Raw genomic sequence first — 18,105 nt, 5'->3', positions numbered from 1 at the left:
TATGAGGTAGGTACCTCACGGTAGTTTTGATTTACTCTTCTCTAGTAATTAATGCGGAGAAGGCAATGGCAAGCCACTCCAGTACTCTTGCCTAGAAAATCCCATGGATGGAGGAGCCTGGTAGGCTGCAGTCCGTGGGGTCGCTAAGGGTCGGACGCGACTGAGCGACTTCACTTTCACTTTTCACTTTCCACTTTCACACACTGGAGAAGGAAATGGCAACCCACCCCAGTGTTCTTGCCTGGAGAATCCCAGGGAAGGGGGAGCCTGGTGGGCTTCTGTCTATGGGGTCACACAGAGTCGGACACGACTGAAGTGACTTAGCAGCAGCAGCAGCAGCAGCAGTAATTAATGATATTGAGCATCTTTTCGTGTGACTGTTGGCCACCTATATGTCTTCTTTGGAGAAATGTCTATGTAGGTCTTCTGCCATTTTTCAATTTGGTTGTCAAACTCTATTTTAAAAATAGCTGTGTTGAATTATTTTACATGTATTACCTTACTGGTTTTCAAGTCATTTAAGTAAACGTCAAAGCATACTTACCAGTATTACACGTAAAGCATTTACTAGTAATATTTGTTTTGGGGGGCTCAATATATACTTTTTAGTTAGTTCAGTCTCTCAGTCACGTCTGACTCTTTGCAACCCCATGAATCGCAGCACGCCAGGCTTCCCTGTCCATCACCAACTCCTGTAGTTCATCCAGACTCATGTGCATTGAGTCAGCGATGCCATCCAGCTATCTCATCCTCTGTTGTCCCATTCTCCTCCTGCCCCCTATCCTTCCCAGCATCAGGGTCTTCTCCAATGAGTCTACTCTTTGCATGAGGTGGCCAAAGTATTAGCGTTTCAGCCTCAGCATCAGTCCTTCCAATGAACACCCAGGAGTGGTCTCCTATAGGACCAACTGGTTGGATCTCCTTGCAGTCCAACGGACTCTCAAGAGTCTTCTCCAACACCACAGTTCAAAAGCATCAATTCTTTGGCCCTCAGCTTTCTTCATAGTCCAACACTCACATCCATGCATGACCACTATAAAAACTGTAGCCTTGACTAGATGGACCTTTGTTGGCAAAGTAATATCTCGGCTTTTTAATATGCTATCTAGCATATCTATATCTATGCTATATAATTTTTAGTCTTTTTTAGTGATTGAGAAGCAGTTTATAGTAGTAGTGTTAGAATATATTTACCTTACATTTTTGATGTTAAAATGCCTCAACTTACAAGTAAAGTTTATGGCAGGCATATATATTATTTCTAAAAGTGTGGAGGCAAAAATTTTAACCTGAAATTGCTTTTTGATAAACTATAGTAGTATATGGTTGACTTTTAGCAAAAAGAGCTGAAAATACATTAGCGTGCTTTTTGAGGTAGTTAAAAAGTAGTTATTACGGGATATATGATGGGTAAAAGAAATGCTCTACCTCTAATAGGTTTTATATCTTCAGAGTAAGATTTTGGAACCAAGATTGACGCCCTGATAATTGGTTTTCAAAGAGCAGAATTTGTTTTCAAACTAAATCTGATACAAAGTAGGTTAAAGTAGGTATGTTCTGATTGAGTATGATTTTTAGCCTCCTCCCATCCACAGCTTTACACATCCGCTATCTTATTCTTCTAGGGACCAAAGTATAAAAATGATTGATGTTATATATAGTAACCATTTCTTATGAAGGAACCTATGTTTGAAACTATTCTGTATTTCTTATGGAGATCATCAGAATCATCTTTTTAATTGACATCACTTTCATTAGTTTTCTTCGCCATAATAAAGCTAATTTCTTAGCTTGACTTTCAACCCAGTTTGCCTTTTTCATGTTAGTTTTCATTTCTTACAGTGTAGTAGAAAGGAGACCTGTTTGACTTCAGTTGGGATGTCTGAGATTAGAGACTTAGCTTTTTAATAAGGTCTTTGGCCCTTCTGAGCCTGTTATTTCTTCACCCTTTAAAGGGAAATATTTCTCTTACTGTGTAGTGAGAATTAAGATTTTATGAATGAGGGTGTTGACAAATTTTGGTTTTTATTAATCTTGTACTATAGCCAAGTTAATATAGTACTTTTCCTGTAATGTATCCTGGACCTTCTGTTTTTTCTGGTCTTTGGATCACATCCTTGTTTATTTTCCCAAACCCAGCCCAAATCAGCTTTTCTGATTGCTCACTGAACTCAAGTCACATTGCTTGTTTGGTCAGATAGGCCAGTGCACTTCTTTGCCCTGCAGCCTTTCTTTACACTGGCATATACCTCTCCAACACCAACACACACACGCATGCGTGCATACACACACATGGTTTGAAGGCTGTTTCTCATTCTATAGGTCTCTACCTGAGTGTTGTTTAGTGAGGCCTTACTTGGCCTTGTGATAGAAAGCAAAGAGAAGCTAAAGAGCTTCTTGATGAAAATGAAAGGGAAGTGTGAAAAAGCTGGCTTAAAACTCAACATTCAAAAAAAACGAAGATCCTGACATCCAGTCCCATCACTTCATGGCACATACTTGGGGAAACAATGGAAACAGCGACAGACTATTTTCTTGGGCTCCAAAATCACTGCAGATGGTGACTGCAGCCATGAAATTAAAAGATGCTGGTTCCTTGGAAGAAAAGCTATGACCAACCTAGACGGCATATTTAAAAGCAGAGACATTGCTTTGCAGACAAAGGTCCATCTAGTCAAAGCTATGGTTTTTCCAGTAGTCATGTATGGATGTTGAGAGTTGGACCATAAAGAAAGCTGAGTGCTGAAGAATTGATGATTTTAAACTGTGATGTTGAAGATTCTTGAGAGTCCCTTGGACTGCACGGAGATAAAACCAGTCCATCCTAAAGGAAATAAGTCCTGCTATTCTTTGGAAGGACTGATGTTGAAACTGAAGCTCCAGTGCTTTGGCCACTGATGCAAAGAGCTGACTCATTAGAAAAGACCCTGATGCTGGGAAAGATTGAAGGTGGGAGGAGAAGGGGCTGACAGAGGATGAGATGGTTGGATGGCATCCTGACTCAATGGACATGAGTTTGAGAAGGCTCTAGGAGTTGGTGATGGACAGGGAAGCCTGGCGTGCTACAATCCATTGGGTTGCAAAATGTCGGACACAGCTGAGCGACTGAACTAAGTGGCCGGTCTTCCCACTTTCCACCACAGTGTCCTTAAGAAAACAACATTAAGTGATTTCACTGTGGGTATATTTTTGTGCAGGATCACATAGAGGCTGAAGGAGCTTTTTCTGAATTAACTGAGGGAATGCAGGAGAGACTAATTCTGAATTTTTTCCCTAATTCTTTTTTCATCTTTAAGCAATTCCATTTCTTTTTAATTATCTTTGAGGGAATCTTTGAACTTTTTGTCTTTTATAGTCTTTTTATTTTTAATGTCAGGTATAAGAAAACATTTTCTGTACCTCTAGATCTTTAGTTTCTGTGGTGGGATGCAATTATTTGTTTTAATTTTAGTACTCTTGTGTGCATACTTCCCTGTTCATAAAGTCAACTAAGCTGTGAATTATTTTGCAGCAGAAGCTTTGCTTTGTTATTTTCTTCTTTCATTTGAGGATTATGAATTTACAGAATACTTTCTGAATGAATTTCAGTTCAGTTCAGTTCAGTTGCTCAGTCGTGTCCGACTCTCTGCGACCCCATGAATCACAGCACGCCAGGCCTCCCTGTCCATCACCAACTCCCGGAGTACACTCAAACTCATGTCCACAGAGTCGGTGATGCCATCCAGCCATCTCATTCTCTGTCGTCCCCTTCTCCTCCCGCCCCCAACCTTTCCCAGCATCAGAGTCTTTTCCAGTGAGTCAACTCGTCGCATGAGGTGGCCAAAGTATTGGAGTTTCAGCTCCCTCCAATGAACATCCAGGATTGATCTCCTTTAGAATGGACTGGTTGGATCTCCTTGCAGTATAAGGGACTCTCAAGAGTCTTCTCCAACACCACAGTTCAAAAGCATCAATTCTTCGACGATCAGCCTTCTTCACAGTCCAACTCTCACATCCATACATGACCACGGGAAAAACCATTGCCTTGACTAGACGGACCTTGGTTGGCAAAATAATGTCTCTGCTTTTTAATATACTATCAAGGTTGGTCATAACTTTCCTTCCAAGGAGCAACCGTCTTTTAATTTCATGGCTGCAGTCAGCATCCACAGTGATTTTGGAGCCCCAAAAAATAAAGTCTGACACTATTTCCACTGTTTTTCCATCTATTTCCCATGACGTGATGGGACCAGATGCCATGATCTTTGTTTTCTGAATGTTGAGCTTCAAGCCAACCTTTTCACTCTCCTCTTTCACTTTCATCAAGAGGCTTTTGAGTTCCTCTTCACTTTCTGCCATAAGGGTAGTGTCATCTGCATATCTGAGGTTATTGATATTTCTCCCAGCAATCTTGATTCCAGCTTTGTGCTTCTTCCTGCCCAGCGTTCCTCATGATGTACTCTGCATATAAGTTAAATAAGCAAGGTGACAATATACAACCTTGACGTACACCTTTTCCTATTTGGAACCAGTCTGTTGTTCCGTGTCCAGTTCTAACTGTTGCTTCCTGACCTGCATACAGGTTTCTCAAGAGGCAGGTCAGGTGGTCTGGGATTCCCATCTCTTTCAGAATGTTCCACAGTTTATTGTGATCCACACAGTCAAAGGCTTTGGCATAGTCAATGAAGCAGAAATAGATGTTTTTCTGAAACTCTCTTGCTTTCTCCATGATCCAGCAGATGTTGGAAATTTGATCTCCGGTGCCTCTGCCTTTTCTAAAACCTGCTTGAACATCTGGGAGTTCACGGTTTATATACTGCTGAAGCCTGGCTTGGAGAATTTTGAGCATGACTTTACTAGCGTGTGAGATGAGTGCAATTGTGCGGTAGTTTGAGCATTCTTTGGCATTGCCTTTCTTTGGGATTGGAATGAAGACTGACCTTTTCCAGTCCTGTGGCCACTGCTGAGTTTTCCAAATCTGCTGGCATATTGAGTGCAGCACTTTCACAGCATCATCTTTCAAGACTTGAAATGGCTCAACTGGAATTCCATCACCTCCACTAGCTTTGTTCGTAGTGATGCTTTCTAAGGCCCACTTGACTTCACATTCCAAGATATCTGGCTCTAGGTCAGTGATCACGTTATCGTGACTATCTTGGTCGTGAAGATCTTTTTTGTACAGTTCTTCTGTGTATTCCTGCCACCTCTTCTTAATATCTTCTGCTTCTGTTAGGTCCATACCATTTCTGTCCTTTATCGAGCCCATCTTTGCATGAAATGTTCCCTTGGAATCTCTAATTTTCTTGAAGAGGTCTCTTGTTTTTCCTATTCTGTTGTTTTCCTCTCTTTCTTTGCATTGATCACTGAGGAAGTCTTTCTTATCTCTCCTTGCTTTTCTTTGGAACTCTGCATTCAGATGCTTATATCTTTCCTTTTCTCCTTTGCTTTTCGCCTCTCTTCTTTTCACAGCTATTTGTAAGGCCTCCTCAGACAGCCATTTTGCTCTTTAGCATTTCTTTTCCATGGGGATGGTCTTGGTCCCTGTCTCCTGTACAATGTCACGAACCTCCGTCCAGAGTTCATCAGGCACTCTATCAATCAGATCTAGTCCCTTAAATCTATTTCTCACTTCCACTGTATAATCATAAGGGATTTGATTGAGGTCATATCTGAATGGTCTAGTGGTTTTCCCTACTTTCTTCAATTTCAGTCTGAATTTGGCAATAAGGAGTTCTTGATCTGAGCCACAGTCAGCTCCTGGTCTTGTTTTCGCTAACTGTATACAGCTTCTCCATCTTTGCTTGCAAAGAATATAATCAATCTGATTTCGGTGTTGACCATCTGGTGATGAATGAATTTAATAATGTTCAATTAAAATTTTTAATGCAGTTTATAATTCTCTGAGTAGAGGAGACTTTTTGTTTTACAGTTATATGAAGTATAAAGTAAAAACTTCAGTTATTGATCTCCATGTGCTGTGCTTGGTTGTTCCTTTGTGTCTGACTCTCTGTGATCCCGAGGACTGTAGCCCGCCAGACTGCTCTGTCCATGGAGATTCTCCAGCAAGAATACTGGATTGGGTTGCCATGCCTTCCTCCCAGGGATCTTCCCAACCCAGGGATCGACCCAGGTCTTTCACATTGTAGGCAGATTCTGTACCGTCTGAGCCACCAAAGGGAAGCCCAAGATTCGCTCTCCATATCAAAATGTAAATATTTAGTATTCAGGTTAAAAACAAAGACTGAAATAATGGTATCAATATATCAAAATAGTATTTTTGTATTTAAGATTAACATAATATCCTGGATAACCAAACCATTAGTAAAATTACTTTGTGTAAGTTGTTAGCTATATTACTTTTAATACTAGTATTTGTTTAATGAGAGAATTGAGTAATTTTTAAATTTGGAATTTTCCTAAAGATCAAGAAAACAGTTTAGTAATGCTTATGGCAAAATGTCACGTGGAGTATGAAGTCAAGGGGTCCTTAGGAAGCATTACTATGAACAAAGCTAGTGGAGGTGATGAAATTCTAGCTGAGCTATTTCACATCCTAAAAGATGATACTGTCAAAGTGCTGTACTCAATTTGCCAGCAAATTTGGAAAATTCAGCAATGGCCACAAGACTAGAAAGATCAGTTGTCATTCCAGTACCAAAGAAGGATAACGTCAAAGAACATTCAAACTACTAACTGTGCAATTGTACTCATTTCACGTGTCAGTAAGGTAATGCTCAAAATCCTTCAAGCTAGGCTTTAATAGTACGTGAATGGAGAACTTACATATTTACAAGCTGGATTTAGAAAAGGCAGAGGAACCAGAGATCAAATTGCCAATATCCTTTGGATCATAGGAAAAGCAAGAGAATTCCAGAAAATCATCTGTTTCTACTTCATTGACTACACTAAAACCTTTGACTGTGTGGATCATAATCTCTATGGACAGAGGAGCCTGGTGGGTTACAGTCCGTAGGGTCACAAAGAGTTGGACATGACTGAAATGACTGAGCACGCACATATGCTGATATTTCATTAGTTTTGTGATGAGAGAATTATTGATTGATTTGGTCATTTTTTCATTCCACACACTGTGCCAGTTCAAGACTTGGGCTGACCAATACAGGATCCATTAGGCAATATGGTTATTTGAATTTAAACTAATTAAAGTTAAATAAAATTAAAAGTTGAGTTCCTTGGTTGCATTAGCAACATTTCAAGTGCTCTATAGTTGTTCGTGACTGCTGCTGCTGCTGCTAAGTCACTTCAGTCGTGTCCGACTCTGTGCGACCCCATAGACGGAAGCCCACCAGGCTCTCCCGTCCCTGGGATTCTCCAGGCAAGAACACTGGAGTGGGTTGCCATTTCCTTCGTGACTACTGGCTGCAATTTGGATAGTGAAGCTATAGATTGAAAAAAAGTGAAAGTCACTCAGTCGTGTCTGACTCTTTGTGACCCCATGGACTCACAGTCCATGGAATTCTCCAGGCCAGAATATTGGAGTGGGTAGCCTTTCCCTTCTCCAGGGGATCTTCCCAACCCAGGGATAGAACCGAGGCCTCCCACATTGCAGGCGGATTATTTACCAGCTGAGCCACAAGGGAAGCCCCAGAATACTGGAGTGGATAGCCTATCCCTTCTCCAGCGGATCTTCCTGACTGTAGAATATTTCCATCAAATCAGCAAGTTCCAATGAACAGTGCTTGAGATATACAAAGGAGGAAAAGCATCTGGTCTGTGAATCAGCTGAGCTTCTGGTAACCAGACAGATGAGTGCTTGCTAGAACTAGATCAAGCTAATACATGAATGACAAGCTTATTTCTGCCCAGAAATTTTCCTCTGTTAATTTGTAATTGCTAAAATTTCAGTTGTAGGTGGTGAGTTTTCAAGAGAAGTGAAAGAATTTAAATACAGGCTATGGAATCTTATCTAATAAGCAGGAGAAACTTTGTTAAGGAGTCTGCACCTACCAATTCTATACTGTGTCTTCTTTTTTCCCAACTTAATAAAGTAATGAACTTGGTTGTTGTATTAAAAATTTTCCTGTAATGGTGCGGTCTCCAGCAGGTTATTGATGCAGGATTGAAAGTCATTTGTAAGTTTGAATTTTTTTATATACTGCTGTGTATGTATGTGCTCAGTAGTGTCTGACCCTTTGTGACCCTATAGACTTTAGTGCACCAGGCCATTCTGCCCATGGCATTTTCCAGGCAAGCATATTGGAGTGGGTTGCTATTTCCTACTCTAGGCAATCTTTGCAACCCAGAGATTGAACCTGCATCTCTTGGGTCTCCTACACTGGAGGACTGCCTGTAGTGTGGTATTAATTTTGTTATATAAAAGATAAAACTTGTCTCAGATGTTTAATTTATTTGTATCTGATATTTTATGTGAAATTTCCAATTAAGGTGTCTAGACCAGGGATGCATAGTTTTAAGATCTTATACTCTCTTTTTGTGTAGCACTACTACTCTTTAGAATTAGTAACTTTTTTTGAGTGAAGCAGAGTATATCATGAGAAATGCTGAGCTGGATAACTCAACTTGGAATCAAGATTGTTAGGAGAAATAACAATCTCAGATATACAGATGATGCTACTCTAATGACAGAAAGTGAAGAGGAACTAAAGAGCCTCTTGATGAAGGTGAAAGAGGAGAATGAACAAGCTGGCTTAGAACTCAGCATTCAAAAAACTAAGATCATGGCATCTAGCCCCATCACTTCATGGCGAATAGATGGGGAAAAAATGGAAACTGTGACAGATTTTATTTTTTGGGGCTCCAAAATCACTACGGATAGTGGCTGCAGCCATGAAATTAAAAGATTCTTGCTACTTAGAAGAAAAGCTATGACAAACGTAAATAGCATATTAAAAAGCAGAGTTAACAGTTTGCTGGCAAAAGTCTGTCTAGTCAAAGCTGTGGTTTTTCCAGTAGTTGTATAGGGATGTGAGTTGAACCATAAAGAAGGCTGGGTGCTAAAGAATTGATGCTTTTGAACTGTGGTGCTGCAGAAGACTTTTGTCCAAGTCCCTTGGACTGCAAGAAGATCAAACCAGTCAGTCCTAAAGAAAATCAACCTTGAATACTCATTGGAAGGCCTGATGCTGCAACTCCAATACTTTGGCCACCTCACTCAAAGGGTTGACTCATTAGAGAAGACCCTGATGCTGGGAAAGATTGAAGGCACGAGGAAAAGGGGATGACAGAGGATGAGATGGTTGGATGGCATCACCGACTTAATAATGGACATGAGTTTGAGCATGTGAAGGACAGGGAAGCATAGTGTGCTGCATGCAATCCATGGTGTTGCAAAGTTGGACACAACTTAGGGACTGAACAACAATAGCAACTTTTTAAAGTGAGGCAGAGGAGGAGAAAGAAAAATATTAGACTTTCTTTACTTGATTAAAAAAGCGATGTTTACTGGTTAAATTTGGGAGATAACACATAAGAATAAAATGATCTGGATATTATCACTATTGAAATTTTCTGTAGTTTTCCTAATATCTCTTTTCTTTATACATATGATTCTGTTCAGTTCAGTTCAGTCTCTTAGTTGTGTCTGACTCTCTGCGACCGCATGAATCACAGCACGCCAGGCCTCCCTGTCCATCACCACCTCCTGGAGTTCACTCAAACTCTTGTCCATCGAGTCGGTGATGCCATCCAGCCATCTCATTCTCTGTCGTCCCCTTCTCCTCCTGCCCCCAGTCCCTCCCATCATCAGAGTCTTTTCCAGTGAGTCAACTCTTCGCATGAGGTTATTCCCAAACTGAAGGTCTGCTTTTGTCATTAATAACTTGCTTTTTTATTGGCATAGTGTCACTTGGATAAACCATATTTCATTCCTCCATTATTGCACATTTTATTTCTTTCAGGCATTTCAACTACTGTTTCCTATATTGGAAGTGTTATATTGGAAAATTCTAGTAGTTATTGTAGCTTTTCATATACCTTTAACCAGACATAGAAATTTATCTGCTAGAAAAAGTCCTAACAAGTTCTGAATTATAGGTTTGATGAGAAATGAAGTAGTGAGTGATAAAAGATTCTGTATAATAAGCACGTATAATTCTAGCAGTCAGTGAGTCCATATGTCTTTTTGTATAAAACTTATTTGCATCTGATTATTCCCTTAACTCTATTATAGAAATGGGATTACTAGGTCAAAGGATTTGGACTTTTGAAATTTCTTGACACATTACCATGTTGTTTTCCAGACAATTTGTGTCCATTTACACTCTGAAAAGTAGGGCAGCAATAGAACAGAATAGGGAAAAAAGGGAACTGCCTCCACTTGTTAAAGGGCATCTGTGAAACATTAAGGATGTCTGCTCTTGCCACTTCTGTTCAGCATTACCAGAAGACTCTTGAGAGTCCCTTGGACTGCGAGGAGATCCAACCAGTCCATTCTAAAGGAGATCAATCCTGGGTGTTCATTGGAAGGACTGATACTAAAGCTGAAACTTCAATACTTTGGCCACCTCATGTGACGAGTTGACTCACTGGAAAAGAGTCTGATGCTGGGAGGGATTGGGGGCGGGAGGAGAAGGGGACGACAGAGAATGAGATGGCTGGATGGCATCACCGACTCGATGGACATGAGTTTGAGTGAACTCCGGGAGTTGGTGATGGACAGGAGGCCTGGCGTGCTGTGATTCATGGGGTCACAAAGAGTTGGACACGACTGAGCGACTGAACTGAACTGAACTTTAGGGCAATTAGGTAAAAAAATGAAATAAAAAGTAACCAGTTGGAAAGGAGGAAGTAAAACCAACTCTAATCAGTTTGTGTGTGTGTGTGTTTTCATGTATACACAGTACAGAATATTCTGTGTAATCCACTAAAAATCTGTTAGAACTAATAAATGAGGTCAGCAGTGTGGCAGAAGATCAATATACAGAAATCTGTTTTTCTTTACAGTAGTAGTGAACCATCTAAAGTGAAATTAAGAAAACTTTAATTTACATTAGCATGGAAAAGAATAAAATATCTAGGGGTAAATTGACCAAAAAAATTGTAAGCCTTTGTACCCTGAAAACTGCAAAATATCATTGAAAAAATATTAAGACCTAAATAAATGGCAAGACGTTGAATCAGATTCATAATACTCCCCAATTGATGTACGTATTCTATTCAGTCTCTCTCAGAATCCCAGCTCATTTCCTTACAGAAACTGACATGTTGATAAGATTTATATGAAAATTCAAAAGGTGAACTAGTAAAACAAAAATTAGAAAAACAAAATTGAGGGGCTCATACAAAGAGATCTCAAATATTACTACAAAACTAGAATGATCAGGACTGTGTGGTACTGGCTCTGAGATAAATACAGAGATCAGTGAAATACAATTGAGAGTCTAGAAACAGATCCTCATAGTTATGGGCAGTTGATTTATTTATTTTTATGAAGATACCAGGACAAGTCTATGGAAAAGAAAAAGTTTTTTTTAGCAATTAGTGCCGGGTCAAGTGGGTATCTAACCACAAGTAAAAGAATGAAATTGGAACCCTTTCTCACATTATACACAGTAATTAACTGAAAATGGATTAGGAACCTAAATATAAGAGCTGCTTGCTGCTGCTGCTAAATTGCTTCAGTCGTGTCCAGCTCTGTGCGACCCCATAGATGGCAGCCTACCAGGCTCCCCCATCCCTGGGATTCTCCAGGCAAGAACACTGGAGTGGGTTGCCATTTCCTTCTCCAATGCATGAAAGTGAACAGTGAAAGTGAAGTCGCTCAGTCGTGTCCGACTCTTAGCGACCCCATGGACTGCAGCCTACCAGGCTCCTCCGCCCGTGGGATTTTCTAGGCAAGAGTACTGCAGTGGGTTGCCATTGCCGTCTCTGAATATAAGAGCTAAAACCGTATAAAATAGTTAGAAGAAAATCTAGGAGTAAAGTTCATGGCCTTGGATTGGCATGAGCCGCCTTAGTTAGGACACTGCAAGGAGAAACCAAAGGAAAAAAATAATTTATTGGACTTGATGAAAATTTTAAACTTTTTTCCTTTGATGGATACCATTGGAAAAGTGAAAAGAGAACTTACAATGGAAGAAATTTATAAATCATGTATCTGATAAGAGACTTGTATCTAGACTATATAAAGAACTCTTAGAATTAAATGCAAAGGTTTTCGGTGGACATTTCTCTGAAGAAGATATGCAGATGGCCTATAAGCTTATGAAGAGATGTTCAGCATCATACTCATTAGGGAAATACTGATCAAAACTACAGTGAGATACCACCTTATTCACACTATCAGTTGACTATAATTAAAAGGATCAGTAATAACAAGTGTAGGGGGAGATGTGGAGAAATTGGAAGACTTGTACATTATTGGTGGAATGTAAAATGGTACAATGGACTACTCTGAGAAGCAACCTGGCATTTCCTCAAATTATTATATGTGACCCAGAACAGCTTCTACTCCTAAGGATATATCCAGTAGAAATAAAAACATAGGTCTAAATAAAAACTTGTATACCGATGTTCATAGCAGGATAATTCACAGTAGCTCCAAAGTGTAAAGAACCCAAATGTGAATCAGTTGATGAACAGATAAGCAAAGTCTGTTATATTTATACAGTTGAGTATTACTCTGCCTTTAAAAGGATTGAAGTACTTACACCAACAAATCGGGTAACTTAGATGAAATGCACTCATTTATAAAAGCACAGAACCTACCAAGAATCATGAGGAAATAGGAAATCTAAATAGACATGTAACTATTTGAGATGAATCTGTACTGAAAAAAAAAAAATCTCCAGACTTCCGGTTCAGTCACAACTAGGTGTTGAACAGCCATCAACAGGAGGCCACTGGAACCCACCAAAAAAAGATATCCCATGTCCAAAGGCAAAGAATAAGCTACAGTAAGACAGTAGGAGGGACACAATAACGATAAAATCAAACCCCATACCTGCTGGATGAGCAAGCCACAAACTGGAGAACAGTAATAACAAAGAACTTCTCTCATTGTTGTGAAGGTTCAGAGCCCCATGTCAAGCTTCCCAGCCTGAGGAGCCAGCAAAGGGACAGGGAACCCCCAGGGAATCTGAGCTTGAAGACCAGTGGGATTTGATTACAGATAGGTCTTCCACAGGACGGGGGAGACAGAAATTCCACTCTTGGAAGGCACAGACAAAATCTTGTGTACACCAAGACCCAGGGGAAAGGAGCAGTAACCCTTCAGGAGACTGAAGCAGACCTACCTGCTGGTGTTGGAGGATCTCCTATAGAGGTGTGGTTCAGCAGTGGCTTGCTGTGGGGATGGGGGCACTGGAAGCAGCAGTACTGGAAGGTCTGTGAAGTAATTCCTCTTGGAGTTTGCCATTAACCCTACCGTAGAGCCCAGGGCTGGGTCACCTCAGGCCAAACAACTACAGAGAGGGAGGGAAACCCCACCCATATGCAGATTGTTGGATTAAAGCTTTATTGATCAAGGCTCTGCCCACCAGAGCAAGACCCAGTTTTTCCCATCCAGTCCCTCCTATCAGGAAGCTTACACAAGCCTGTTAGCCTCATCTCTTGTTAAACAGAAGCAAGAACCACGTTCCCATAACTGCTAGTACGAAAACCACAGTACAGAAAGTTAACCAGGATGAAAAAGCAGAGAGTTATGTCCCAGATGAAGGGACAAGGTAAAACTCCAGAAAAACAACTAAATGAAGTGGAGATAGGCAGCATTCTAGAAAAAGAATTGAGAATAACAATAGTGGAGATGATCCAGAATGGAGAACATGCAAGAAATGTTTACCAAAGACCTGGAAGATCTAAAGAACAAGCAGAGATGAACGTTACACTGGAAGGAATCAATAGCCAAATAACTGAGGCAGAAGAACAGATAAGTAACCTGGAAGAAAAATGATGGAAATCACTGCGACAGTCAGAATTTAGAAAAAATGAAAAAAAATGAAGATAGCTTAAGAGACCTCTGGGACAACTTTCACATTTTTGGGGTGCCAGAAGGAGAAGAGAGAGAGGGGGAGGACCCAAGAAAATATTTTAAGAGATAATAGCTGAAAACTACCCAATCATGGGAAAGGAAAGAAACAGTGAAGTCTAGGAAGTCCTGAGAGTCCCAGGCAGGATAAATCCAAGGAGGAGCACACCGAGACACATAGTAATCAAACTGGCAAAAATTAAAGACAAAGGTAAAAATATTAAAAGCAGCAAGGGAAAAACAAAAAGCAGCATATAAGGGACCTTCCATACTGTTGTCAACTGATTTCTCACCGGAAACTCTACAAACCAGAGGGGAATGGCATGATGTATTTAAAGTGATGAAAGCAAAGAACATACAACAAGAATACTCTAACTAGCAAGGCTCTAGTTCAGATTTGATGGAGAAATCAAAAGCTTTCCAGACAAGCACGAGTTAGGAGAATGCAACACTACCAAACCAACTATATACAACAAATGCTAAAGGAACTCCTCTAGCCAGGAAACACAAGAGAAGGAGAAGACCTACAGAAAATGACCCCAAAACAATTAAGAAAATGGTAATAGGATGATAAATATTGATCATTATCTTAAATGTAAATGGATTCAATGTACCAATCAAAAGACATAGATTGGCTGTGTGGACGAAAACGTGCATGTTTGCATTTCCACTTAACCACATTACTTAACCACTTAAATTGTATGTAATTATTTTCTCTTGTTAGGTTAGTCATGTTTCCATTATGGCTTGCAATTATAATTATCTTTTGGTTTTTGCCTGGCTATTGATTGTGACAACTGATAAAATCTTTTCTTACTTTGATTATGTAACTATTCACTTAGTACCACTGTATTATGATTGGTCAGCAGAAAGTCACTGAATTCTTTATCACTAAAACTTAACATTTAATAGAAAAACCTGTAATCACTTTTTAAAATCCAGATGCATATCAGGATTATCTTGGAAAATTTTGAAAAATACAAATGCTCAAGTGTTACTTTTTTCTCCAAGGTTCCAGACGTGTTTCGCGCATCCATGTTTAAGAAGAATTGGACTGTATGACTTTACTTTTATATAGTTTGTTTCACTTTTTCTATTTCATATTCAGTGTTCCCATTTCATTTAGTTTTTGTTTTCCAGGTTCTCCAGCTCTCTTTTTTTTTTCATGTTCTTTCTCAACCCTTTATCAAGAAAGTAGAAAAGATTTTGCATAAATATATATGTATATAGAGTATGTATAATATATTTGTTTCAGAAAACTGAGGAATTTTTGCCTAACCAAAATATTTATGACATTTTGATACCACTTGTTTGAGTTAATATGAATAGTTTGCTAGATTTCTAATTTAAATTCACTCAAAATTTTGATATAATTCCATGTATTTAGGCATTTAGTATTACTGCTAAAAATCTGGGAAGTTTATTATGTTAGTTATCTTTAAATAAAAAATTTGAATGAGGCTTGAAACTTCTAACCCAATTCTGAGAATATAAAGAGATACTATGTTGCTGGGAAAAAAAAAAACCCAGGAAATTAATATGTGATACAGTATTATTAATTAAGTACAGATTTTGTTCATATTTCAGAAAACATAAAAAAATTTTCAACAAAAAATGCCCAGGTCCAGATGGTCTTGCTGATGATTTCTGTCAAAAATTTAATGAATAATTAACACCAGTCCTCTCCAGACTCTTCCAAAAAATTTAACAGGAGAAATCCTTCAAACTCATTCTCTAAGCCTAGCATTACTCTGTTACCAAATCTCAGCAAAGACTACAAGAAAGCTATAGACTAATACTTCTGATGAATATTCAACAAACTAAATTCAGCAATGTTTTGGAAGGAGTATACATTATGATCAAGTGAGATTTATTCTTGGATTGCAAAGATGATTCAGTGTATTAAAATCAATGTAATACATTATTACAATGAAGGGTAAAAAAGCATCACATGATAATCTCATTCGAGACTAAACATTTGTCTTAGTCTCTCAGTCTCTATTTCTCAAAAAAAGAAAAAGCATTTGGCCGTTTAATGCACTTTTATAATAAAAACAGTCAACAAGCTAGGAATAGAAGGAAATTGTGTCAGCATATTAAAGAGCATATATGAAAATTCCACAGCTAACATCATGCTTAATGATGAAAGACTGAAAGCTTTTCTAAAATCACGTAGAAGACAAGACTATAGTTTCCCCATGCTATCTGAAAACTGAGTGGTCTCCTGAAGCCTTCTGTAATCCAAATGGTGTAAAGGGAAGAAACAATTACTTTAGGACACATCTTGCTAATAAAATAAAAAAATAAATTGAGATAAAGCACAGTTATGGCAGCCTGATGTTAAGACTGTACGTATAGTTGCAAGGGAAGGAGCTTGGTAGTGCCACTCTCATTGCTCAGACTGCATTCTGCCTCTGTAATGGATCAGTGGAAAATCAATACTGAATGCTATTTCTGCTTTTTACCTTTTTTGGTAACAGCAAAAATCCTCTTTCAGTTAGCAAAAACAGATACTAATGTAGGTCTTCTATAAAAAGCAAAGTGGTGTAAAATGAACTTTCTAAAAATGGGATATACCTGTACCTGCTTTTGATGCTTCTGTTTAACATGGTGATAGAAGTCCCAGTCAGAGCAAGAAAAAGAATAGATGCCCAAATAGGAAAAGAAGAAATAAAATTATGTCTGTTCATAGATAGCAGGGTTTTATGTGTAGAAAACTCTAAATGTTTCACACACATAGTTAGAATGAATGAATGCAGCAAAGTAGCAGGGAACAAAATCAACATCCAACAATCAATTGCATTTCTATACTCTTAACAGTGAAAAATATAAATTAAAAAATGTAGAAAACAATTCTATTTACAGTAGCATCATAAGGAATAACAGGAATAAATTAGTCAAGGAAATGAAAATGTTTTACACTCAAAACTACAAGTCAGGAAGTTAAGGACACCAATAAATTACAGATATTTGTGTTTATGGATTAGAAGACTTAATAGTTTTAATACTTTGGCCACCTCATGCGACAGGTTGACTCACTGGAAAAGAGTCTGATGCTGGGAGGGATTGGGGGCGGGAGGAGACGGGGATGACCGAGAATGAGATGGCTGGATGGCATTACCAACTCTGGACATGAGTTTGAGTGAACTCCGAGAGTTGGTGATAGACAGGGAGGCCTGGCGTGCTTTGATTCATGGGGTCGCGGAGAGTCGGACACGACTGAGCGACTGAACTGAACTGAACTGAACTGAATCCTACCCAAGGTAGTCCAGAAATTCAGGGCAACTCTTATGAAAATTCCAACATTGATTTTTGCAGAAAAAGGTTTATTTGTTTTATTTAAAAATGTAATTAAAATATCAAACCTATGCATAAATTTAAAAATAGTATAATGAAATAACATTCCATGTACCCATGGCCTACCTTTACCATTTATCAACTCATGGCCAATCTTGTTTGTATATGATCTGTATCACAGTGATCTAAACTGCAATCTCAGGAATCTAGAAAAAGAACAAATTAAACTCCAAGTAAATAAAAACAAGAAAATCAGGAGTGGAAATCAGTGAAATAGAAAACAAATATGGTAATAGATTAAAAAGCAATAAAACCAACATGTGATCTTCGAAAGTGGGAATATCACTTCCAGCCCTACAGATGTTAAAATGATAGAGGAATTATGACAACTTTATATTCATAATTTCTACAACGTAGTGGAAATGAACACACTCCTCAAAGGGGAGAAAAAAGCAGAGCAATGATAAATCTGAGTAACCTTTGTGAAAGGGTTGTTGGAGTGTGTGTGTGTGTGTGTGAGAAAGCAGAGCAATGATAAATCTGAGTAACCTTTGTGAAAGGGTTGTTGGAGTGTGTGTGTGTGTGTCCTCTCCAGCATTTGTTATTCGTAAACTTTTTAATGATGGCCATCTTGACTGTTCATCTTTTTAGTGATTTATATGAAAAGTATCCTGCGATCTGGTTTTCTTGCTCACGGTGTATTTCTTAATGTTATTGCTCAGTGTTAAGTTGAATTCAGGAGAAAAATATTTATGAAACAAATACTGTGTTGTTTTCTGTTCCAGAATAACTAAATGAACCTTTCATGATTGAATTTTGCATGATCAGTAAAAGTTAAAGGAAGATGCTTTTAGTTATTACATCAATAAAACAGAAATAGTGCT

The 18,105-nt window shown here is 38.8% G+C and overlaps 1 protein-coding gene across 2 annotated transcripts in view; it reads left to right on the top strand.

Moving 5' to 3' along the window:
- The window catches only part of CDK13 (cyclin dependent kinase 13), a 136,258-nt gene that overhangs the window by 49,792 nt on the left and 68,361 nt on the right, over positions 1-18,105 (top strand). The gene's annotated exons all lie outside the window — the stretch shown is intronic.

This window comes from Moschus berezovskii, chromosome 3, assembly GCF_049115385.1.
Source record: "Moschus berezovskii isolate FMDL1 chromosome 3, NW_MosBer_1.0, whole genome shotgun sequence".
Classification (NCBI taxonomy): Eukaryota; Metazoa; Chordata; class Mammalia; order Artiodactyla; family Moschidae; genus Moschus; species Moschus berezovskii.
This window is presented reverse-complemented; position numbering and strand designations above follow the sequence as displayed.